The sequence below is a fragment of the Calypte anna genome, chromosome 3, assembly GCF_003957555.1.
Source record: "Calypte anna isolate BGI_N300 chromosome 3, bCalAnn1_v1.p, whole genome shotgun sequence".
NCBI lineage: Eukaryota > Metazoa > Chordata > Aves > Apodiformes > Trochilidae > Calypte > Calypte anna.
Window position 1 is genome coordinate 12,807,568 of NC_044246.1, and position 25,819 is coordinate 12,833,386.

The window sequence follows — 25,819 nt, forward strand, 5'->3', positions numbered from 1 at the left end:
ATAAATATACCACAGTCTTCAAGGACAGAGAAATTGCTTCTCAATATTTATAGTACTCTGACATAATTTTTCATTCCTATCAAGTGAAGGAAGGGTTACTGAATGATTAACACAAAGGGGAAATTACCAGTAAAATCTGTAGGCTTTTTTCTGTCTTCTCACCCAGACTAGCAGTAACTGCTAATCCTCAGCACCCTGACTTCTCTGCTTAGCTCCACAAAGTGTATTCTAGAAAGCCAGTATAAAGAGGCCAGACAATTCCCATCTTATCAGTACTGATTCATGTAGAGTGTACTGAGTGTCTCTCTTCCTTCCTTCCTCCACACAAACACTCTTAAGGAATTCTTCTTTCTGTTGTGAGAAAGGCTAATTGTCCAAACTAGGTAGTGAAATAGACTTAAAAAAAATGGAGTAAAGGGGATGGGAAAAATTTAGTTTCTTGTTGCCTGAAAAAAATCTCTTCCAAACACTTTGAAACTGCTTACAAGGCTTATGGATACCTCTAGGGGAGACTTACTTTCTGCTGTTCCTGGAAAAGACTCCAGGGATAAAGGGTTCTTCATGAATGAAAAAAAAAATAGGATAAACTGCTATTCTTCTATGGTACTTTGGTAGCTGCCAGACTTTGATGCTTATGATGCTTCTAGAAAGTGTTTTCTAGGCACCTAGAAATCATGTTATGCTTCACCAAAATCTTTGTTCTTGCTTGCATAAAACCACATCCCAGGTGTAGATCAAGCAACTTCAGACTAACAAAACCAGTCACGTGTTACCTGCTATCTGAAGTGTCTCTGCATGCTTCTGTAAGCATTGTTAAACCAGGTGGGCTTTGTTGTTCATGTGACCCTTCTCAACCTAAGGATCTTCTCCTAGATGTAGAGAGACCTTTTCAGGTAGATAGGACTATTAGTCTTGGAAATCACATGAGGATGAATCTATTTTAGGCAACATAATAATAGTGAGAAAATGGGAAACAGAAGTCAGGAGAAAACCATCCTACAGCCATTACAGGAGGCAGAAGCCAGGAGATGGAGAGGAGACAGCCTGCTTCACAAACTACAGCAGTGATATAAAGTGCAGCAGACGAAAGTGGCTGTTTAGACACAACTGTTGAAATGAGTGCTACTGCTAGTTCTCATGTAGATTATCAGGACAATCTACAGGGCCAAAAGATCCTTCTGAGGTCAGATCTCTACCACTGGCACAGATCAAACGGGTTAAATCCCACTCGGGCTCCTCTTTGAATGTCTTGTGGTCTCTTATGTTGTGTGACTGTCCAAATATTCTTGGAATGGCTGTTTTCTGTTCCCACGCCTAGAAACATAAGGAAGTCTATGGCAGGAGTGGAATCACTCATTATCAGTGTAGCTGATATGCTGAACTAGACACTGCTGCTATGAAAAGCTGTCAAGAACTGTTGAGACTCAAGGCAGAATTCATCCTGGAACACCAAAATAAGCTCCTAGAGAAGGCTTGTCTCTACAGTGTTTGTTTTGCTCTCTGTCATTTTTTTCTCAGTTGGGTATACAAATGCAACTTTTCTAATGTCAGTCACTGTGCTTACATGTTTTGGTCATCAACAAAGATGTTAGGGTCATGGTGGTAATGATACTTATGGAAGTGGGAAATTAATTTCATTCTTTCCTGAGATCTTTTTTGAAGAATATGGTGCAGAACAGGAGGGAACCTGGGAAGTGATTTCTTAGAATATCATGGATTTAGAACACATGGACTTAACACTACCAAAGTCTGTCATAGTCCTGGGCTGAAGATAGATATTATGAGGTGCAAGGTCGCATCTCAAAAGAATGTTAGCAGAAGGTACAGATGTCTGTACTTGAAAACAAGTGGTGTCTCAGAAACAAAAATCTGCTTCCTATTGGAACGTGTTGGGAATTCTGAACACAGTAAAACTTGTATGGTACACTGCCACTGGGGTGTCAGGAGAGGTCATCTTTTCTCCTGGGTTATGCAGGGGAGTTGGAGAAAACTGATCTCTCATTCTAGTGATGATAACTTGGAAAATTAATATTTTTGATTCAAGGCAAAATATTCCATAGTAATATTTTTCAATCTGCTTTTTCCTGTTCTCAGTGCAACTTAGGGTTTATGTTCTTAGGCACATGCATGTGAGTCTTGGTGCTGATACACACCTAAGTGTGTACTTGTGGATGTTGAGTGTATAGAGGAGTCTGAACAAATCATTGTTTGAGCAAGCCATGAGTAAACCATGACTTCACTGTTAAGAGACAACCACAGACAGTTACATTGGGCATAGAGCTTTTGTCTGAGTCATGGGCTGTAGGTTCTGCCCTGCTAGAGCCCAGTGTCATGGCTGTTTGGTTTATTCTAAGAATGTGTCAATCCTGTGAGCCTGTTTCAGCATCATGTGCTTGGCAGCATCAAGGTGTTACTGCTTTTCAGGCTTCAAAATTTAACTCCAGTGGTCCAAGATGAGATTTTTCCATCAGTTCTTGAACTCACAGGTGGAAAACTGACAGTCTGTGCTGAAATGTTAAAGTGACGACTGCATCCCTTCAGTGTAGGCTTCTAACATTTAATGAACTCATGGTATACTTGTTACAGGTTCACTACTGCAAGGTGGCTCCAGGCAGATTAAGGAAAGTTCGTTTTTCCATTGTGAACTATTTGGAGCAGATTCTGAGGTGCCTTTGCACAATGCTTATTACAAGATCTACAGCAAGGAATGGTAGCATACCCTGTTATCCCTCAAGTTACTGGTTTCTTCCTAATTGACTTGAAAAATGTTTATGCAGATCGCTTATCTGTCTTGTTCTGTAAGGCATAATTGTTTTGACAGTGTCATTGTAGCCCTCTCTCCTGCAATCCCCAGCAAACTGAACACACTCCACAAGGTAAAATCAACTTTTTAGTTAACTTGTTGTCAAAGTATTTTCTTTCAGTGGTACTGAAATACAGTCATGCTTAATATATGTCAATAGCAGCAAAACAGAGAGACAAGGATTTAGGCATACACCATGTGTGTAGGAGTCATTGCCTTAGCTGTCAAGGCACTACTTTTCGAGAGAGAAAATTACTTCTAAAACTGTACTGATGCTTTCAGCTTAGTTGAAAAAAGGACTGTAATCCACCATTCCAAACCACATTATCTTAAACTATTATTTTTTCTAGCTTAAAATAATGTGTACCTGGCTGTTCAGTGTTTTTGTGGGGATGTGTAGTGATGACTTTGGTGTGGAGCTGTCAGTGTTGCAAACTAAGTTGCGAACTGGTTTAATAAATAATAAAATAATTTAAATGTTATTGTAATTCCTCCCTCTTTAAAGCTATGGGAATAGATCTCAGTAAGTTAATTTGGAAAAATGTCTATTGTCAAAATACATCTGTACCTTTAACTTCCAAAAGAAGAAAACAAAGTGAGAACCGTGCTTGTTATTGGTTCCAGGTATAAAAATGATTTACAGTATGATGTGATGAGAAAATCTAGGGTTTTGTTTGTTTAAAGTAATGACCACTGAACCAGGGACATTTTCCTCTGATTTAAGTATATTGGGACTTGGAGAAAAGGCTTACTGTGTAGATCTGCCTGGTCTTTGAATCAGAAATCTCTACTAATACTTGATCCTTGAGGTCTTTAAGAATAGTGGTTGCGACTATTAGTTGGTTTGTATGTCTTGGATAGTAGTAGAACTTCTGGTGTTATCTTAACACTTCCAGTTGATGCTGAAATTAATTGTTAATAACCTTATGAAATAGGATAATAAAGACACAAAGTACTGCTCTTCAGGGATTTACTGAATCTTTAGCATTTGATGGGGGAGCAGATGATAATAAAAATCTTGCTTCGGAAGATTGGGCTTCCCTTAAGGCAGATGTGTTTTCAGGATTGGGCCTATCTGATTCATTACAAATGCCTCATTGGTTTCTCATCGGATGAATGTCTTGTCCTGCTTGTGATTTAGGAACCCCAAGAGACTGCATGTCTAGTACTTCTTCAGTGCTGTAGTCTGAATACTTCACAGAGAAGCAGACTATTTCATAGAAGCAGTTTCTACTTTACTCCATAAAGGTTGCATATGATATGTATGTGTGTGCTTTTGATACATTTTTTCCCCATGAATCCAAGCTCTTGGTTTACACAATGTGTAGCCAGTTGCTAGTCTAACCACTACCAAGAAGATTTATTTACTCATGTTGAAGTTTGGATGTTACTGTTTATCAGTATCTGGTGAGAGACAGGGTTCTTTCTATAGTCTGGATTTAAGACAGGAGTATAAATGGTGAAGAACACAAAGTAGGTCTGAGAAAGCTGGATCTTCTGTGTTATTGCTGAAGTACTGATTGAGACTTTGTAACGTGTAGTAGTCTACAAAGGAGACTCTGCAACTAAGTCCATGTCAATTACCTTTTTTTTTTTTCTTCCCTAAATTACTCACAAGGCTTTAGAGAGAGGTGTTGGAGGACCAGAAGTTCAATTGTTAGCTAATTCAAACATCTAGCATTACAAAGTATGTCAATTTCCTTACAGTAAATAAAGGACCTACTGTTATTCAGAAAAGACTCTGTTCATGTAGTATGTTTAGGAAAATAAATAACAACTCACTGAAGTATTGTAATTATTGAAGAGAAATTTGTTTGTGCTTGAAAACAAAAAGTATCAGTTCTCCTGTTGAGACATAGAGCTTCTGCCCTGAAGGAAGAATTTGCAATAAACAGACTTGCACCTCTGTTTCATTATTAATGATCCATAGCTTCTAAATTACCTCCTCCCAGATGTACCTACAGGAAACAAAAAAAACAACCTTTTCTGATAGGCTTTATTTATTGTAATATCCCTTTTATATTTTCTCTATGCAGAAAACTTATTATGCAGCTGAGGATAGACTTTATTGAAGTCCATAGCAACACTGGATGGGTATTAAGGAGTTCTTTGTTAGTTTGGATGCTGCAGTAGATGTTTCAGGCTTTTTGTAAATGTTTCAGGGATTTTGTAAGAGATGAAATTTTTTTTAAAAAAAGGAAAATACTTGCTTTTGGATACTTTGTGTGTTGGCTTTGTGCTCTCTATATTATTAAAAAAGATAACTTAAGATGCAATTAGGTACATTCTGTATCAGGGAAATGATTTTCAAAGGTAAAACAGTATGTTAAAAGGAGATAAGACAATACTAATATATTCTATTATGTCGTTGGGCAGTAGGTGGCAAGCTTTGCTTTTCCTTCTACTTAGGGTTTTATTTTCATAAATGGAGAATGCCAGAATTTTGAAAAGGGTGGTTTGTGTTCACTGGAATATGTCATTTATTGGCAGCACCATTTTTGAGCTTATTTTGTTCATTGTGTATATCTGTTAATCCTGTTGAATGCTGAAGTGAAGCCCCTTTTCTTCAAATGACAGAATGGACAAAAATCAGTACATGTGAGCTCTGCTGCTACTTTATGGCTTCAGTAGATAGACATCTGATACATAGGAACCAAGTGAGACAGTCACGGTCAATCCTGAAGTATTTGGAATCCTCCTGGTTAATTTTTATTACGGAGCTCTGGTATAGCCGGGGGAAAGAGGGGGGCAAAACACATTTTAACATATTTTCCTCAAATTGGACTTACACTTCTAGCTCTAACTAGTAACTGAAAAGGAAAAATAGCAGAATATTTATTTTGCCTTTCTCCTGATGTGTCTTATCCCATACTGTGTTCCTGGTCTGTCTGTGGCTGCTTTTGCCCCCTGCTTACCCCAATGAATTAACTCAGCTGCCTCTGCTGATATGTAGAGTCAGAAAACCAGCAGCAAATTGTGTAGCTAAACCGAAGAGGGCACAGAGAGGCAATGCATGAGAGTTTGTCACTAGGTACATGTTTGTGGGGGACTGTTAATACCCTTCTCTGCTCAGGCTTCTTGCCTAGAGCCAATCACCTGAGACCCCATGAATTAGCAGCTGGCTCTGTGTACCAAGGATACTGGGGGCACAGCACCTCTACTGCTGTGCAGTTTCTCTTTGCTGTTGTCAGGCTTAGGCATCCTCAGCTGTTCTCCAGAACGCATTTTTACCTGTTAGCCAAGCTGTCTTCATTGAGTTTCCTCATAGTGAGTTCTTCTTGCTTTGTTAATAAAGTTTTAAAATGCTTATTCTTGATTTTAAAAAAATTACACTTCTCTAATTCTTTCTCATTCTGTCCTGTACACACTTTAAAATAATTGTTCTGAGGAGATCAGCTGTCTTGGATCATCTTGATCCCAAATGTATACATACTAATATACATAGCTGCTTAGTTACATCATCCTAGAAATTCTGGAAGGGCAATTAAGATTTTTTTCATACTATGGCAGGGCATTCTGCAGCAGGGTCATATGAAAATAGTGGCTGCACTTGAGTTTACATTTTGACTGCTGAGACTGTGTCTTCATGCTCTTCCTAATGAAGGTCAGAAGTGCTTTCTGACAGGTAATGCAGTTCTGAACTCTTAGTTGCTTAACCATGCTCTTAGGGCATGGTTAAATTAATTGCTGCAGCAGCATTAGGGCATACATAAAGGATCGTGTGTATCAACTGTTGGTAACTTGACACCAGTGTTTTGAGACTGATATCACAGCTATTCACACTCACTGTCTTTGGCAGTGCTTTTGATGTATGTGTGCTGGAACAAAAACTGGTTCAAAGGTAGTTACTCATCTCTCTGTTCTGCAAGGCACTGGAGTCAGCCCTCAAGAACACCTCCATTCATCATCCTTGGGAAATGTAGTCATCGAGCTGAAGAAATGCCTGGTCTCCCTCAAGACTGGGATCATCTGTGTTGGCAGAGAACATGGAGATTATTTTTTAATGACATTGATATCAGTATCAGTTCTGGTGTCCTTTTTGAAGGAGGCTGGTACACACTTTAGTGGTAGTGCATAATGTAACAATTCTAGTTACCTCTTTTGGATTGAGTATTCTTGCTGTTAACTGGGTTGTAACAGACATGGGGCCTTAAGACCACAGCCTTACTTAAGCATGGTGAGAAAGGCAGAAAAACATGAATTTATCACCAGATACGTCATTTTGGTACCATTGTGAACTAACAGGATCCGTGAGAAGTGGACAGATTTGTTGTCCCAAAAGCTGGGTCAGTCACCTGGTGTGCACCTCCTCCCATATCACTCAGCCAGGACTCCACTAAATAGGAAGCCAGTACAAGCAACCTTCATTATAGTAAGAGGTAAAATAGCTCGGGTCAATATTCTGGTCATTCTACAAGCACTCACTGTGTTTGATTCACCTCTACAGGCACTGTGTTTGGATTGTAACAAACTGTCAAAACCATGTTCCATGTCAATGGTAATGCAAGTAAATCCTCATGCTGTGCTGGTTTGGGACAGGATAGAACTAATTTTCTTTCTTATCATTTTTACTTTCAGCTAAGTCTCTTCTAAGTAGCTGCACTTGCCTAAATTAACCTGTCCCCTAATCAGGACGTTGTCCAATTTTTCTGGTTTTTTTTTTTTTTTTCTGTTTTTGTATTGTTTTTTTTTTTCAATAAAAGTTACCATGTTCTCTATTGGATTCTGTTGTGCCCAGACTACTAAATAATAGGCAGAATCTTGCTTAACTTGCAGGATTTTTGGATGAGAAGTATCTGGTCTGATGACCTCTTGGTGTTGTCTGACTGTTCTGTGTACCTTCTCTTCCTTCAGTTTGAAACAGATCCTGGAATTCCTCATAGGACTGGCATAAGGACCTTTCTTAGGCTCTATCATGATGAACACAGATGGGAAGAATTAACTGAGTCTTTTTGTCTGGCTTTTTCCTCTATGTGTTCCTTTAATTTATTGTTTCATTGGTTCTAAAGGCCTTTGGATAGTTTTTCAGCTCATGAACAACTGCTATAATGGATTTTTTACTTTTGTTCATCTTTCTAGAGTGTTCACTGTTAAGTTTTGCTCACTCTTTTAAGTTATTTTCAGTGATAACATCTAAATTGGGTTCTGTACACAGGTTAGGCCATAACAAGGTTCTTTTCTTCTGGGTTCCCAATGAGCCGATCCATAAAGATGGTGTTAATCACATTTAAAAATGTTGGTTTACAGTTGTGCTTCTGTTAGAGAGTAATTGAAATTTCATATTGCTATTGTTTCCTGGCTTTGTAGCTTCAGTGATATCATAGTTCTCACCATCTCAGACAATAATATAATCCAAATACTGTGTTTCTTCTACTTTGCATGGAAATTACAATCAGATGTGGTTAATTTGCAGATCTAATTTGAGAAGCTATTTCTTTGAAAAGTAATGGAAGTAACATTAGTCTTCTGCCAGGTGGTCATATCCAGAATATTCCAACCATCTTCCCAATCCTCCCCTTGTGCTTCTCTTACCAGTAAATGAAATAGTCTGTGTTATTAAGTCTGTATAAAAGCTGGCGAATGTATTTTCTTGAACTTGTCATGTTCCATGCAGAAGCACAGGTACTTCTAGTTTGGTTGCCTGCTTTGTTAAAAAGCATAGCATACAGTTTGTTTCTCTCTGTTTGTTTCTCTCTGTTACCTGCCTGAGTGTTCCCAGATTTTCCTTTCTTCTTCACTGAAGTGTCCTGACTTCTAATGATGAAATCATGCTTCTTGTGAACTTTCTTTCCTAGTCTCAAATTTTAAAATTATCCAATGATATTTGTGCCATCAACTTTAACTGGAGTTATGTCTTCCACAGACATTCTCTGTTCTGACAATAGTTTCTGACAACTTTTGTACTATTGACTTTAACGCTATTTTCTGAGCCATGTGCTGAAACCATTGACCTCTCTGGCACCTTGTTTGTGCAAACTTGTTAGCAAAAAGTGTTGAGTTTTAGAGCACGAGACAAATGCACTGTCTTTGTCACTTAGATAATCATCTTCAGTGATCACCTCTGGACAGCAGTCTCAGTCTAGAATCCCTTTAGATTTAAGTGCCTTTAGAATGTAACAATTTTTGAGGAGCATAAACTTTGACTTACTTTCCCTTTGCATGGGTTTTACACTGGGAGAGCTCTTTTTTTAAACTGTTTCACATTTTATATATAGCCTGCTTCTGCAAAAGGAAACAACCAGATTAAAGTCTTACAGTTGGTGGACTACTTGTATCTTAAATTACTGCTTTGATATGGATTGTATTCTGATTTTTGTATGGTGGATGAAAATGGTTTTAGAATTGATACTACTGTTAAATTAATGGTTACCTTGAAGCAGAAATATGTTTACTGGAGCAGAAGCTCCAAGAGAACCAGAGCTCTGAAGTGGAGGATAACTTGCGGTCACCTCAGTCTCAGCTGGTGCTCCTTATTTTTAAACAGTTTCTATTATATAATTCCTGTTTGGGAATTGCAGCTGTGGCACACGCAGATATTAACAAGAGCCAACTCCTCCTCTGTTTCACTATTCAGAGGCTTTTAGCTGCAGGGGTATGTCTTGCATCCTGAAGTGTTTCTCTCTTTGCAGCCTGGATGACTGTATCTAAAATTTATTTTTTTTGATTGACTATTCAGAAGTCCAGTGAATTACTAAATTAGATTGTTTGTGATGTGCTTGTGGAATTGAGATTAGAAAGAGATGTAGCCCACAGCTGTACACCTGGGGGCATTTCTAATGAGAATTCGGGTGTTGAAGACTGAAGAAAAGGAGTTGTAAAAGGAAAAAGGTGTATAAATTCAGTTAAACTCCCCTGGCTGAGTTACACTCCCATTCATTGCCAAATTCTGCTATTATTGAAAGAGTAGAGGGAGAACTGCTGATTGTGTGTGCAGTGCTCTTGTTAAGGAATGAGATCATTTGGGGGATGATTCCAGAGTAAGTCAGGTTGTGTAAATAGCTGGTCTGTTTGTAGAGATGGCATTTCACTTCTTTTTCAGGTTCTCATTGGAGAAAGGAGACACACACTTTTCTTAGCTTCTTATTTCTGTAGCTGGAATGGCATCTTTTGGCAAGGAACAGGTTGTACTTCTGGCTACTTTGTCTGGTCAAAGTTTTAAAGGAAGAGTACATAGGTACTTTTTTCATAGTCTTTCTTGCCTGTTTGCCTTCAGGCACTTAAAACATCTTTGGATAACTGTGGACACTGACATTTCTTCTTGAGTGGTGCTATTAGTGCTCATCTCCACCTGCATGTGAAGTCCTTCAGCTAAGTGAGAAGGAAAGTACTGGGCTCACTGTTACACAGTTTTTTCTGAAATGTTTGAATGTTTTATGGCAAAACTCCCTTTGGAGATGTCATGGGGGTATATCTTCAGCCTGCTGGATTCTCTGGAATATAAAGTGAAACAACATAACGGTGTGAATGCCATACAGCTTCTGTTCTGAGTGCTTTAATTTTATCAAAGGGAAAGGTGTAGCATGACCTGCTAAGTATGGACAGAGAGCTGAAGTTCCTTTGAGTTACTCACCATCTAGGTTGCTTTGTACCTGGCAGCAGGATCTCACGTTATCATGAGCTGCAGCTGCTCTCTATACATGACACATTGTTTATTCATAGCAGGATGGGATAGTAGAGCTGCTATCTGCTTAATTGTTTCCTGAAATTGTATCATCATTGTTGAAAATTAAACAAATGGTTTATAAATATTACTTGGGGGAGGTCTGGTGATTGATTTTTGGTCATCCTGTCTTTCACTTTAGGAAGTTTGCTCCTCTCTCTTGGAGCCCTCTTTGATTTCTAATTCTTGCAATGTGTGTTTGGCCTATATGATATTTCCACTGTAATTTCTGCCTTGGTGTGTATTTTTGAAGTGGACTGATGTGGCAATATTGAAGTCCTGGTTGAAGTATCTGAGACTTAAACTGTTTTATAAGTAAAAACTGTTTAATAAGAAAAAAGTAAATGTATAATCTGCTGTTTGTGTCTAAACATTTGTATTTGTGTCTAAACATGTGTATTTGTCTTTTTTAAAAGTTTAAAAACCAAGTCACTGTTTATTGTTCTTTTCATAAATGCTTTCAAGTATTTTTTTTCTGAGAACAACTATTTTAGAGTTATTCATAGCAAAAAAGGTTGTTCTAAGAAACTATAGAGCTTAAAATTGTTTTAAAAAGGAGCTATGGAAACTAGCAGATGATTCTCAATGTAAATCGAGCATTCTTTGCTTTTATTGGCTGTGCTCCCTTCTTAAAAATGTCATGCTGCTCAGGCACTCTGCAGCATTTTCGATTAGTTAAATTTTCTTCGAATGGGCAAAACATTCTTATTAAGATATGTTGGAATTTTAAAATATAAAGCTGCTGTTTGCTTGGTTTACTATCATAAATAGAATATTTTTCTATTCCAAGCTTAAAGATCTTAAAATCCACTCCTTTTCATGTCTGGCTAAAGAAAGTTTCCTTCTTTAAACAAGACCAAATATGCCAGGTTTTGGCTTGAGTGTTTTAAACTGAAAGATTCTTCTCAGTATAGGTTACAAAACATGTCCTGAACATTTAAGACAGTAGTGAACCTGGGCTTAGTGGTGCAGGGTTTAGTAGGCATAACTTGCAGTTTGCCAGGTTACACTCTAGAAAATGCTACTCTGGCACATAAGGCTACACATTGCCATTTTACTTGATCAAATACTTGAATACTCTGTTGTTTTCTTTTTAAAGAGAAAGTGAGGGGAGGAAGGTGGGGGAGATTCCTCTAGCCTAAAAGAATGAAACCAAAGAGGCAATAAAAGCTGGTAATTGCCCCACATTTCTTTCTGTTCAATCTGTGGTGGCTGTACTGGTGTAAATATAAAATTCTGTGGAAAGGCTTGTTAAATGTTTTTCTCTGTACAAGTAGTGTTCAAAATCAAAGTTCCTTTTGGTGCTGAGAGGAGTAGATTATAAGCTCTGTGCATAATAATAGAAAATTGCTTGATGTATTTGGTGTGGTTTTATTAAGTTTGCATCTCTTGATAATATTCACCAAGTCCTAAAATAACAGGGTTTTTTGTTGGAAGTAGTTGCTATTCTGATTCAACATCCTGGTACTCCGAGTACAATGCAGTTATGGTAATTGAAAATAATTTGAAAACTTTCCTAACTGTATAGAAAACAGTATGCATATGTTCTTAAAATCTTCAACTTCTTAGCATGATAGTGTTTCCTAGGAAAGTCTGATTTTTAGAGATGTTTGGTATCCTTGGCACAAGCTTTCAGAGCTAATTTTTCAGCTGTACCTTTGAGCACATGCTATGAGGAGCATTGTCAGGTTTTCACTGTGGTTATACAACTCAGGTAATAATTAGTTTCAGATTCAGTTAAACTATGAACTACAGTGATTGTCTTTTGGAAATCTGTGATTTTAATTGTCAATCTTTTTACAGAGAATTGAAGAGTAATGTGTGTCCCTATTCTAAATTCAAGTGTCAGCTCTTGGCTTTTCTGTTCTTGCTTTCTCTTCCTCCCATCGCTCCTGTTGTTACCAAGTGGGGATCAGGGGAAACCAAACCAAAGCCCTGTCCTGTGTGGTTTAAATCAATTGCAGTTGTTGTACACTATGTTTACTGTAATTGTTCTCTAAGCTGCTATGGAATTTATTAAAATTAAATGAGTGAAGTTTGCATGCAGTTCTGTGTGTCAGTTTTATTCAAAAAGTTTTGGCATTCATAGGAGATATGTAGTTAAGAACTCAAGTGGTCAGTAGGCAGGAAAAATAGCTATAACTATAGCCCAAATTTTACCCTTTAGTATGTTGTTTCAAGATATTGTTCTTTTTTACCATTATGTGTTATTTCACAATTAATCATAAAGTATTGGGAACTGAAAAACTGCAGAGCCTCATACAGTACAGAACATCACTAAGAGCTGCAACAGCTCATGCAGTAATCTACTGATTACTAGAGCTGAGAATGCAAAAGAAATTTAAAGGTTCTTTAAATATATTTTCAATATCCAGCTGATTTATTTTAATTTAGTAGAAAATCGCTGTGTGCCCCATGAGTCTGAAATTGGGTATTCTTTCAGGTGTTCATGGGCTTTTGTCTTTTGTTTGTCAGGGAAGATAGCTGAGAGGTTGGTCTAAGTGTTAAGTGCATTTGCCCTGCATCAAGAATTAAGCTGAAGTGGAATATAGCTGCTCTTTAGGAACAAGTATGAACAGGAGAAATTGTGTTGGTGAAATGAGACTGATTTAATTGTGAAAAAAAGCCTCTCTACTAGAGCAGTTTCTATCATGTATGTAGAAGCCTGTCTATGGGAAAGTTCCTTATAGTTTGAGAAGCAGCAGGCTGTAAGATTTATAAAAGTCATGCCAGTCAGTTCTACTCATGACCATCCTTAAGGCCAGTAACACAGGCATACTGTGGCTCCTGTGTGGATGCTTTTTTCTGCCATCTTCAGATGGCAGGCTGCCTGGCCAGCAAGTACCAAGGAGAGACTTCTTTATCCTCAAGTCAGCTGGAAGGACAGAATCATAGCATTCATCTCTCCAACCTGTTTTCTGTGGGTGTGCAATAGTAGAGCTTACAGTATTTGCTCACTGTTGTATGGGCACAGGTGTGCCTATAAACCCTGATCCAACAAGAGAGGACAAAGGCATTAGAACAAGCTAAGCCCAAAGTAGCTTATAAAGAATTAGAGATGAGCAGTTACTGCTCCATCTTTCTTTGTTCAAAAGCAGTGTGTTAAGACCAGGGATTCCAACCACCCATGCCTTTTCATCATTGAATGGTGTTTAAGGGGTAGGTACCTCGACTGTTTCTTTCTGTAGTTTCTAAAAATAGCACTGAGCAGTTAGTCCTGCCAAAGGACTAAAATCGTGATGAGAAATGCCAGGCAATTACAGAAACGTTTAAGTGCTGGAAACAGGAAGAAAGTGCTCAACCTCATCACAGTTCAAGGTAGAGAAGTGACCTGGAAATGCGTAATGTCTCTTTCACAGTAGTGTTCTCAGCTTTCTGAAATCCTTGTTGCTTTACTAAGCTAGAGGTGGACTTACTTCATGTAGAACCAAGGACTGCAGAGTTTCTAAAGGCTGTTTGGATGTAGGGCTAGACTCAAGCCTCAAAAAAGTTTGTTTGGCAGAATACCAGTTTCCAAAAATTCAGTGGAACAAGTTCTGCTGGACTGCTGAGGATGTGTAATTCACACTGCAGCTGGCACCACAGAACAGGATGTTTTTAAAATACGGGCTTTTATCAGTGGTCCTGAGAGGGTACCGAGTTATTTTGCTTATAATTCCTACCATGACAAATTACCCCAGTAGATTTTGTTTGCATGATGTGCATGTTTTTTTGTATGTGCATAAGGTTGTTCAATCTGCCTTGGGATTCAACACGTATTGGCCTATGCAAATATTGTGAACAATCAGTTGTGTTGGTTTTGGCAATAACTTGTCACTGTTATCCATCTGATTTGAAAATACAGATGTTGATTTGGTTTCTAATTAAGATATGTTTCACTATCAGAATAAGTTTTTTCTTTACAGCTCAAAATATAGCTATGTTAAGGGTGGTTTTTTAGTTCTGTGTTTAACTTTTTAAAAACCTGGAATCATGTTTTAATTTTAAAAAATTCTGTAAGAAAGCACATCCATGTAGAGGGAAGTGCTGTACTTATATCTTTGTTTTTAATAGATGTAAATATATCAGATGCTGGTTAAAATGATACCATAAACTGATGAGTTTGTAAATTTGAATCACATATCTGAATTGTTTCATTGTGGATGGTGCATAAAAGTTCACTTTTTTTCTTAATTTTTTCCCCTCAGGATATAAAAAGCATAAATTTTAAGTGGTGGAAACATTTTAAAATTAAAAACAATTAGGTGCTTTATAGGAGCTTATTAAATTTATTTTCACGTTTCTAGATTACTGTGGTGCTTTAGCAACTTTAACAACCTCAAATTATATGTATTGATGGTATTCTTTAATTAAATGTGTTTTTTTTTTTAATGGATTGTGAGTGCACTTCACTAAATGGTATGTTATTTTCAGAAGCTCAGTCTGCTTTTTCTGGTTTGCTGAGCAGTCACGGGGTATTTTAAAATAATTTAAATTACTTTAATATAGTTAGGAGTTCAAGCATGTATTTCTTTGAAGTGATTAATGAGGAAGGAAAAAAGAATTCTACTAGTCATTTCAATAATGAAGCATGCAAATCAAAAGAATGTGAGGAGAACTCACTTCTATACTGAGCCCTAAGGATGTAATTTCAAACACTTTATAACCTGTCCTTATAGTGTAGACTTGTTGGAATGACAGTATTCAGCTTATGCTTAAAAGAAACCCCTTATGCAATAGCGTGGAAAAAAAAATACTGTGAAATGTGGTTTACTGTTATGTCAGTGTACAACATGAACTTAAAAGTCACAAACTTCAGCGACTTAGAATATGAGTATATTGTACCAAAACCACGGACTGGGGGACTATGAGAAAGAAAGCATGTATAGCAACTGCATTTTCTCAAAATTCACTTTGAAGAATATTTCTTATAACCAAGCTTGTAGTTCTAGGGAAAGCAAAATTTTACATGTAGAGAAAGAAGCAAAGTGAATTTTTGAGGAGAAATTGGAGACATCCTTAAAAACCAGAGGAATGCTTCACAGACTTCAAATTTACCTACTGCAAATAGGAAAACAAGCTATTCCTAGACCTCTGGAATGCAGTCTGGGCTTTTGGTCACAGTATTTTTTATTATTTTTTTTTAAGTAGGCAAAGTGGTTTGGAATAGGAGATCTAAGTTCTTCCAGACATTGTTGGTTCAGCCGTATGTCAGAAATTCTTTATAGTTCTTTCTTGCAAGAAGCTGAATTGAACAGAAGTTGGACTTAGTAGTAAGGAATTAGATTGCTTTCACATGCTTTATCCCTGTGTTGATCATGGGCTGAAATCAGGGATACAGTGTTCTTTAAGTCTGTTTGCATTTCACTGCCTTCCAGGGTGACAAATATGGGTTTTGGGATCTAGAGTTGGGAACCAAGAGGAATCTCTACTTTGGCTTTTAAAGATAGGGTAAAGGCTGCTTAGTGTAGCATCTATAGGTTTTAAGTAAAAAGGTGCAAAGCTTTGTTTGACAAGTAGCAAAGTCCTTGGATGAAATCATAGTCAGAAATGAAATAAATGAATGGAATCAGAATTTTCTGCTAGTGAAAACAGATTGCACTAAAACCAGTTTAACTGTTTCAGTGTTCTTTTGCATGTTTACTGAGCACTGCACAACCTTAAAACCTTTCACTATCTAAATACTTTGCAGCATCTTATTAGCTTCTGAAGCACATAATTGTTTTACAGATACAAAAGTGGAGAGCAGAAAAAAATGTGTACCTATTCTTACCTTTTTATGCTAACTTCTCCGTACAGCAAGATCAGTAGTAAAACAGATTTCAAACAATTGAAATTTCATCATTGACCATAGACAAACTTACTTTCTGCCTAATTATTTTAGAATTAACAACAGTGCATCATTATAATAATAATTATAACATTTGTTTGGCTCATTAGCAGTGGAATGGTGAGTTGAATCAGAATTCAGTTGAAATCTATTCTCACCTTTAGTCCTGTGATTTTTGCTGAAAATAACAAACCTTTCTCAGAAATATTACTGTCTTCATACTATCTGCGTTTGCTTTCTGAAAGATTATTTTAACACTAATTTTTCAGGCCTACAACTATTTTTGGTGGTAGAATTAAGCAAGTAAATGAGGAAAAGGCAGCTTGATTTTAAGTCTGTGCTGTTTTTATATTTACTTGAAGTATGAAATGTTGTAGTGATCTTTATATATGCCAAGAGGTAGCGTTTTTGTACTGAACTTTTTAAATTTCCTTTAATGTCTCAAGGTACTTATTGTACCTCTCCTGATTCTGAGACCCTAAGACAGCAGATGTACTCTTGAAGTGCTGTTTCTGTTAAGCCTTAAAGCAGATGGTCACTTAAGTAAATTTAGCTATATCTCTTCTCCCCTGTTAAACAAGCTGATAAGCTGATCTGTAGTGTTTTGGTCGTGTTTAATTAATTTTCTGGTATCTCTAGTAGAAGTATAAATGAAGCTTGTTGATTTTTGTTAATCTCTTGTCTAGGTTTTTTGTCAAGGTTCTTTCTGCAGAGGAATTTTCCAGGTCACAACAGTAAATGAATGCCTTATTATCTCTGTTAGCTTTAATCAACTCTTTAGCTCTGCTGATGTGCCTTTTTTTACAACAGGGATCTTGTACTAACACAGGCAGGATTAGAGCTACCTTCTACTTATCTTTTTAAGACATTATACCATGTAGGCACAAACACACAATTTCCTTTATCTGAAAATACACTATGATGAAAACCTTGTTATACTGCATCATAGGTATTCATTCAGCTTTAATGAACAAAAAGTTACATGGTTGAATTTCAAGAAACAACTAAAATTCACAAATAACTTTTGGAAATTGATGTCCTCTGATCCTGCATGAATTTACTTAGTAATTAATTACTTAGAAAATGTTCTTTGTGTGATACTACGTTCAAATTATTTGTAGATGTATGTTATGAGGCTTTGGAAGCTTTTGACCAAAGTTACACTCCTGATAAAAGTAACTGCTTGCTCTTATCTCTCCTTTTCCTAGTTCTGCCTGCAAATAGATACATTCAATTTTTTTTGTTGCTTTAAACTAAGGATAATCTTTATTACTCAATTTTGTGATATGAAAAAATATGAGTCTAATCTTATTCATCTAATAGTTGTAAATTTGAAAGTTTAGACATTAAAAGTGTTTTTGGCCTCATATGAATATATTTCTACGTCCAACTTTTCATAACTTATCTTCTCACCATCAGGGGTACAGCACAACATGTACTTCTGCTTTTCTCTTGTATCACTTCCAGGCTTCCCAGATGTAGTGGGGAGCATGCTGCTGTTTTATCACTTGCATTTAGGTGGTCACTGTGGAAGAGAACTTGGGTAAACTTTTTGGTTTCACTGTTTTTCCTGACTCTCCATCTTTAGGATTGCTAAATTCTGTGGTGTAATTTAGAAAGAGCAGTCCCTGGGCTGTTTCAGGGAGTGTATCCTCTAGCCAGTACAGTCTGTCATAGCTTCTTGCTGTTGATTTAGTATACAGAAAGAGCTTCTGCTCAGAAATATGTGTACTGAAGGTGGAGTCTGGATTAATCTTGAAATATTCTAGTCTTGCCTGTTGTAAAATACTATGCATTTTATGCCTCTTGCCAAGGAAATTTAGAAAGCCTTCAGTAAATATGTTTAAGATGGTTATTGTGCAATAGCCACCTCCCCAATAAAACACATGAAGACACAGTTTATTCTCAGATAATGAGCACATGGCACTTCTTGTGTCTTCTTTGGCAAAGTCAGTGCCATGCTACTTTTCTAGTAGCTGCTTACATATGAAACTAACATGCATTACAGAGGGATAAAGTGGGATAAAGGGACTTGTGCACTTGCTGACACTTCCTTGAGAGGAGAAAATTAAGGTTTGTTTACTTTGTTTATTATGTAGGAAACTGATATGCTTAAGCACAAGGAGTTCTGAGAGTTTTTTCTGTGATATCATAAAATCTGAGATGTGCTCATCATCCATGTACCTTGGCATCCTTGGAAGCAATTACAATCAATAATATCTTGTAATAGTTCATTCCATAAAGGGATTATTCAGTATGTGGAAATAGTATTTCCTTTTTAGTCTAGAATTCATTTGCATTTCATTTTGAGTTAAGGGTTATTTTATGTCTTTCTGTTATATATTCCCTAAAAGATTTTCTCTGGAACCAGAGTCTAGCTTTTTCCTGCCTGCACACTTCATGTTTTTTCTTCTGGCTTTGTGGGTATCTGTGCCTTTAAAAGCTTTCCTTGTTATTTCCCCTGAGCTGGTTACACTCAGTAATGCCTTAAGTTTATCTTTTAATCCAATTTTGTAACCTGGAAACTTTCACCAGGCTGGAGCTGAAGTCCCTTGTCTGGTTGGCTGCAGTCAGCACAGACATCAGTAAGTTGTGTGACAAGTTCTGGTTGCTTCTGATCCACATTGTTGTCTTCATCAGTGCTCAATTTCATCTACAGTCCAGGTACTCTGAGATTTTTTTCCTATCTAGCCACTAATTGTCTTGGGTTTTTTTGTTTCTTTTCCCACTGGTACAAAAGTCTGATTTATGAACAGAGTATAAATTTATTCCCTATATCTGATGCCTTCTGAGAAACTCTGTTCCAGCAAGGTCATACTTTAAAATATTTTCTGGACATAACAAGCTGTAACAACAGAATATTTTTTGCTAATCCATCTGCATCTACACCAAAGCATGATGGTGTAGTTTCTTGTTCATTATGTTACTGTTTTCATAATCATGATTTAACCTGTCAGAATCTCATGAGTACACCAAGTTTTTCAGTTCATCACTGGCATATTTTAATTTATTTATTTATTAGATTCTTAAATTATAGACTTCTGCTTAATGCAGACAAAGTTGTAAGTGTATTCTTTGAATGAATTTATCTTGTGTAAATATATTCTTACTAATGTGGAAGATGAAATTAGATTTGAAGGCTTTCTGAATTACTGCAGCAAAATCTCATATATTTTAAGTTACTTCTTGAGCTGAAGTGTTAGCAAACCATGCATGTGTTGTTAGACTTCAAAAGGGCATACTATAATTAATCAATGTCTAAGATAAAGGTGTATCTGCTCTGAATCTTTGCCTATTTTAAGCTTGCAACATTTTTTAATTTAGAGTTTCTTAGTAGTCTCTTGTTAGATAAGTCTTCAAAGACTTTTTCAAAGTTCAAATAAATTGTATCAACCAACTGGGCTCATTTTCTGCTGTTTTGTTTAATATGCTCAAGAATTTGAGTAGATTACTGATGCAAGGCTTTGCATTTGCCTTTATCGTGTAACAACCATTGTGGGAGTCTATGTTGCTATTTTTAATTGTCATTATAGCATACTCTTCTAATACCGAAGTCTGTTTCAAGAGTGGACAGATTAGAAATTATCTCCAGCTAATGTTTCCTTATCTGAGTAATTTTTTTACTACAGTGTTGGTGTAGTATTCAGTAACATTCCAGTAGTCCTATGAAAACAAAACTGATTTTTCTGTAGAAAAATGTAATGTGAAACAGGGAAGGAGTATCATACAATAAAGATTTGTATTGAACTTGCTCAGTACTCTGGTTAAGCTAGTAAATTCAATGGTGACTCAGTGTTGCAACATAGTGAATGCTTGAAGGACAAATTTTTAATGCAAATATTTGTGACATTGGCAGTAACCTTTTTAGAAGCTAAATTAGTGATTTTGATGCCCTCCCTTGTTTCCAAAAGCCACTAAAAGTATCTGATAATGTCCTGGAAAAAAGCCACCACACAACAAACTAAAATCAATAAAAACAGGCCAACAAGATCAAGCAGCAAAACACCCAGGGTTTTTGTTTGGGGATTTTTTTTCTTTCTGCCTTCTTGAACTTTGCTGGTAAGTGGTGCCTGTCAAGTTGAAGGTGTCTGTACGGCTGAGAAACCTGCATAAAATGACCCAGATGTTGAATTAATTCATCTGAATTTGTGAAGAGCTTCACTGGTTAAGAGTTGGTGAAGGTATGCATAAGATAGCAAATAATTTGTAGCTTCTAGTTGTTCATTTGGTGCATGGTGAAAAGGGAAGCTTTTCGGTTGCTTTTGCAGTGAGACTACAGTCATATGTCTCTTTCTTATTCGTTGTTATATTTCATTTTCCTGGCATTTCTGAATACTGTTTCCTGAAGTGTTGGATTACTTTGAGAATAGTTAAGCCTTAGTACTCTCAGATTTATTTTTTTTTTTTTAACATTTGCATCAGTTGTACCTTGATGGCACTTTGGGAATGGGGTGGAACAGACTTTCTGTGCTCATTCAAGTGGAAAGATCTAGTAATCAATCTCTCCTCTTTCTCACTCATGATGATTGCCATTTATATAATTCCTCTTCAGAAGAAGTATTCTTCAAGTTTAATCTTTAAATGTTCTATTATATGCTTCTCTGCTGTTGCATGATTTGCAAGAACTTTAGCTTCCATTAGGTTGGGTGACTAGGCATCTGTATTTTTGTTCTTTATCTTAATACTTAACCAATAGATACATGTCTTTTGCCTTAAGACCTTTTTCTTATGTTTAACATCCAGGAAATGAATCATTGCTTGTGATTCTGGTGAAGTCAGGGTTTTTTTCTCTCTAAGTCTGAAAGAATGGTCGTTAGCTACATGCCTACATGTTTTAGGTTGTTATTATCTTGTACGGGGAAGATGGAATGATCAATGGAGTTATAGTTCACTCTTAGTTTGAAAACACTTATTTCTCTTCTTCAGTGTAGCTACTACACCAGTGTATGCTGGCAAAAGAATTCTAACCAATGCACAATTCAGCCTGCAAATGGCAGAGTAGCTCTATTAGCAACCACTTAAGAGCAGACAATCTCTGAAAATGCCTTCAAGGAGGGTTTTATAGACATAGACATTATATTTAGATTGGGGAAAAAAAGGGTAGCTGTGGATGAAATTTAACATTTTACATTTCTGTAGGAAAGTTTTTTAAACAATTTGATTCCCTGTTTACTTTTTTTTTAAAATCTTGGTGCATATCTTAATTAAGATCTGTGGTATTACTCCCTTTACAAATCAAATCAACTTGATTATGAACAAATAAGGTCTTGGCTATAGTGTAGATGACATCTTAACCTTTTAACAGGGTAAAAAAGGTAAAAATCAATAAATTTGAATTATTGTTTGAAAAACTAATCAGTTGTATTTAAACCATGATATTTGCAAATTTTTGCTTGGTGAAAAATGCACCACCAAGATACAAAATAAAGACAGGTTTAAAATTAAAGTGTTGAAGCAGCTCTGATTATTCTAGGGCTGACAGGTCTCAGTGCTTGTTTTGCATTGTTTGAACTGTATTTCAGGGACAGGATTTAAAATTATACATTAAAAATACACTTTTGTACATAAAACCTTTTTTTTTCTGAATTTTCGCAATGGGGAAAAAAAAAAAAGCTTGAACTCTTTAATGTCTTTCACCTCCTATAACCAGTAGGGCATTGCGAAATGGGCCATGCTTGATTAATGTTGTGTATGATACTGTAAAGGGCACTGAAGAAATCCCATCTATTCATCATCAGATGGGAAATTAAACTCTTTAATATATCTTACAGAAAATCTGAGGAGCAGTGTATGGAGGAAATAGCTGGCAAATGTCAGGCTGAGCTAGCAACTGAATTTTAATAATTTACAGGGGATTTGGTTATATTTTTGTGCCTTTAGAACTGTCCTACATATTTTCTTTATTCATAGAAAATGCTGGGTTTTCTTCGTTTGACTGTTTATTGTGAGTTTGAGAGGAGATAGTGGAGAAGAAATTAATTTTTAGGTTGTTTAACACAATTGTGTTAGCAATTTTTAAGTATTACTAGCTAGGAGCCAAGCATCAGAGCATCAGACTTACAGTAAGTAAGATGAAGAAACCAGCCTGAGTCAGGCTTGTCTTATTTAGTCTAGACAGTATTTTTCATGCCAAACCTTGCTGGTCTCACTTCTGCTTGCCAGAGTTATTCTGATACATCGTGTTCCTGGTCTGCTTTTATCAAGCAAGAGAGCTTTCTTTTTGCATCACAGTTAGCTGCAAATGTTTGTCCTCCCTCTGTAGTGCTGCTGTAACTTTATCATATTTATCATATTGTTTGTTTGTTGAAAATGCAGTTAGGCATTTTCTAGTCTGCCTAGTGTACACTTCAGCAATGGAAAGTTTTTTCAAGTTTATTTAGTGTCAGTTTCAACCATCTAATTACAATCTGCCAGATAAATTCGTGACATAAGCCTTTGCAGTGCAAAAATCTTGTGTAATCTTGGCCATTTCATGCAAAATTGAGTCTGGAACTAACAATTGCATCTTCTTAACTAGCATGACAGGGAGTATCTGATTCTACTGGAAGATGCAGCAGGTCAGTTAGCTGTGCAATATCTTTTAGATTATGAACTAATATCTTAAATAACTAGATCATGTTGAGAAGAGTTTGAATATCAAAAGAATAGTTAGAACAGAAGGATTTCCTAAATCCTTTGATGTCTGTCCATGTAGGCTCCTCCTGGAACTGCATTTCTCATGAGCAAGAGCAGTTGAGCTGGTCAAATAGTTGGCAAAATCCTCCTCCCAGTCAACTCACATCTGTGCTAGCAATAGGTGTCCAATACAGGGCAACATCTAAACATTAAGAGTACTTTTGTGTGTACCTGTACTTAAGATCTTTGGTAGTTGTACACCAAGAACATCAATACTTGAGGATAAAAGGGTGTAGAAAGCTCTTTGGCTTCATGCAAGTATTTTAAGCCTGCACCTTGGTACAAGAAAAGATGCTTTACTTTATTGAAACTAAGGTTGACAACTCTCACATCAGATGAAAGGAGTTTCCTTTTAAACAACTGGATTTTCTAGAGTAAGATTACAGCTTTCCTATGTACTATGGAGTAAATCACTCTGGCAAAACAGAGCTTATTCTTAATAACAGAGCTTTAATAATAATTAACTGACATCAGTACTTAATGCATGTAAAATTAAAGAAGAAAATTAAAATATCTGAGAAGGAAGAGGCAACTTATATAAATTCTGGTGGTAAAACTTTTAGCCTACAATGTATGGCAATTCTGTGTGTATGGTGGGTTTTTTAATGTTAAAAAAATATTTTAATTTCAAGTGTTGTGATGGATTTTAGTCTAGGTTGACAGGATTGGGCTACAGTGTGGCTGGATATGTGGCAATACAAAAGGTAATTTTTTATAACATAACCTTAACAGAAAACAGGCACTTATGGCAGAATCTTTCTGTGTCTTGTCAATGAAGATAACACCATTGAACTTAAATATAAGTAAATTCTAATCAACTTCTAACAGTATCAACTTCTGCAATATTTTGACCTCTGTTGTCATGGCCTGCTTACACATAATATGGGAAGAATTCAGTATAGATCCCTTTATGTCCAGGTACAGAAATGGATGTCCTTATACACAGGTGTTAAACCAGATCTATACTAAAAGCAGATTGTGAAAGAAGGGTTATAGTGACTTAAAGAAGTGAAATTCATTTGTAAGGAGTATTGAAGGCAGTGACTTCAGCTTGGTCACAGGTTGAGGTGTTACCTGGTGATTCATCTTATCAGACTTTTTTGAATTTAAACCTGACCTCTGACATCCTTTGGTGCCTCTGTGTTGATCCACTGGTAGGAAACCTAAAGGCAACATGGAAAGTCAAATATTCTCTCTTAGTCTGGAGAAATTACTTCTACTGAGTTTGAGACTGGGTAAGCACTGGATTGGAAACATTTAATTTGGAGATAGTCTGAGGAGTGACTTACATACAGCAGAAACGTAATAGAATGTCTCTGTTAACAAATGGACTTTTTCTCCAAGTCAGTAAGAGAGCCAAGTCAATAAGAGCATCTGTGTAGGACAAAACCCTATTGTCTGTTCTAACCACAAATCCCTTGGCTCCAGCAGTCTCTAGGCATCCTCAAATGACATGGCTAAGGACTCAGGCATTGCTTTGGAGATAGGGGCTGGCGCAGGCTCCGTGTGTCAGAAAACAATAGAATAATCATCAGACTTTTCACTCAGCTGAAACTCTTCAGTCCCACCACTGTGGGGAAGTGCTGCTCAGCTGTTGTTAGTGACACAGGGCCCATGCCTTGCTCTCAGAGCACAGTTACTCTGCAGAATTGCAGCTCTTTGAGGGATGGCTGTTACAAATCCCATGACTTTCCCGTTTTTCCACTTTTGCAGACCAAACTTATGACAGACCCTTGGCGGAGAAGAAAGGGAGGGAGGCTTGCAGCATCCCACTTTGTATGCTTTCATTTGGGCAGTGTAATCCTAGTAGTCACAGTTACTAGATTTGTAATTGATACTGCACTCAGAGGAAGGTCTATCTCTATAGTGTGAACTACACTAGCTGCAGCTTCCTTAAGAATTACTATTAGTAGCTTTTTTACTTGAAGGAGTTCTATTACTTGATAGGCAGTGGAATTCTGGAGCCCAGGGCCCCAGAGTGGCCCACAGATTTATTGGATGTGGGTAAGAGCTGTGCAGTTTGCTGCCTTGTTTGTTTATTGGTAGATAGCACTGTGGAATAGTGTAGACCAGTTTGTCTCTGAGTAAAGAACTGGTTCCTACTTGTGGTAGTGGCTAGATAACCATGTGTTGAGAGGAGGAGAAGAGAATTTGTATTGAAAGTTGGCAAGGTCTTGTGCAGCAAGAATCTGGGGTCTTGGGGAGTAATCGAACAATACAAGTAAGGAACTGTGAAGGGCAGTGAGAATCACTGAGCTTGAAGGAATCATCTTGTTTAACAGGAAGAATAAATGGTGGTTTTTTTATTAAAGGAAGCCATGTTGTTGTGGGACGTATGTCCAAGATGTTCAGTAGTGTAGGCAAAGAGATTGTGAATGGGGAAAGTAATGTGGAGCTGGGAAACAGAGACATTTTCTGATGAGATGGGAGATAGGCTGAAAAAAGAGAAAGAGAAGCAGTGCTCTACTCTATGGTCAGATGGGTGTGGTGGGGAAGGGAACAGGGTTTGTGGATATAGAGGGGGCTTCGATTTTGCTTAACATACTTGGTGTGGAATGCCAGTTACAAGAAATGGAGAGAGGTGTAAATGTGCTGCTGCTGCTTTGACCAGTCTGGAAAGCTCTGCAGGCTAACAAAGTTGAGCTCCATCTCATGATTTTGAGGAGTACTTTCCCCTGTTCATCCCTGTTTGCTGAGATGCCCATGTTACTTCTCTTGCTGTGTTGAAATAATCCCTATAGTCTTTATTTGTTAGGTGTTTTTTGATGAGACAATGAGCAAGCTAAATGAAAGGAAAATCAGATGCTTAAAAGGTAGATAGTTTCCCAAACTGTGTGTTAAGAACTTGGAGTGCAGATGAACTTGTTAATTT

At 37.0% G+C, this 25,819-nt stretch overlaps 1 protein-coding gene across 9 annotated transcripts in view; it reads left to right on the forward strand.

The window, feature by feature from the left end:
* The window catches only part of LTBP1 (latent transforming growth factor beta binding protein 1), a 179,312-nt gene that overhangs the window by 20,902 nt on the left and 132,591 nt on the right, over positions 1–25,819 (forward strand). The gene's annotated exons all lie outside the window — the stretch shown is intronic.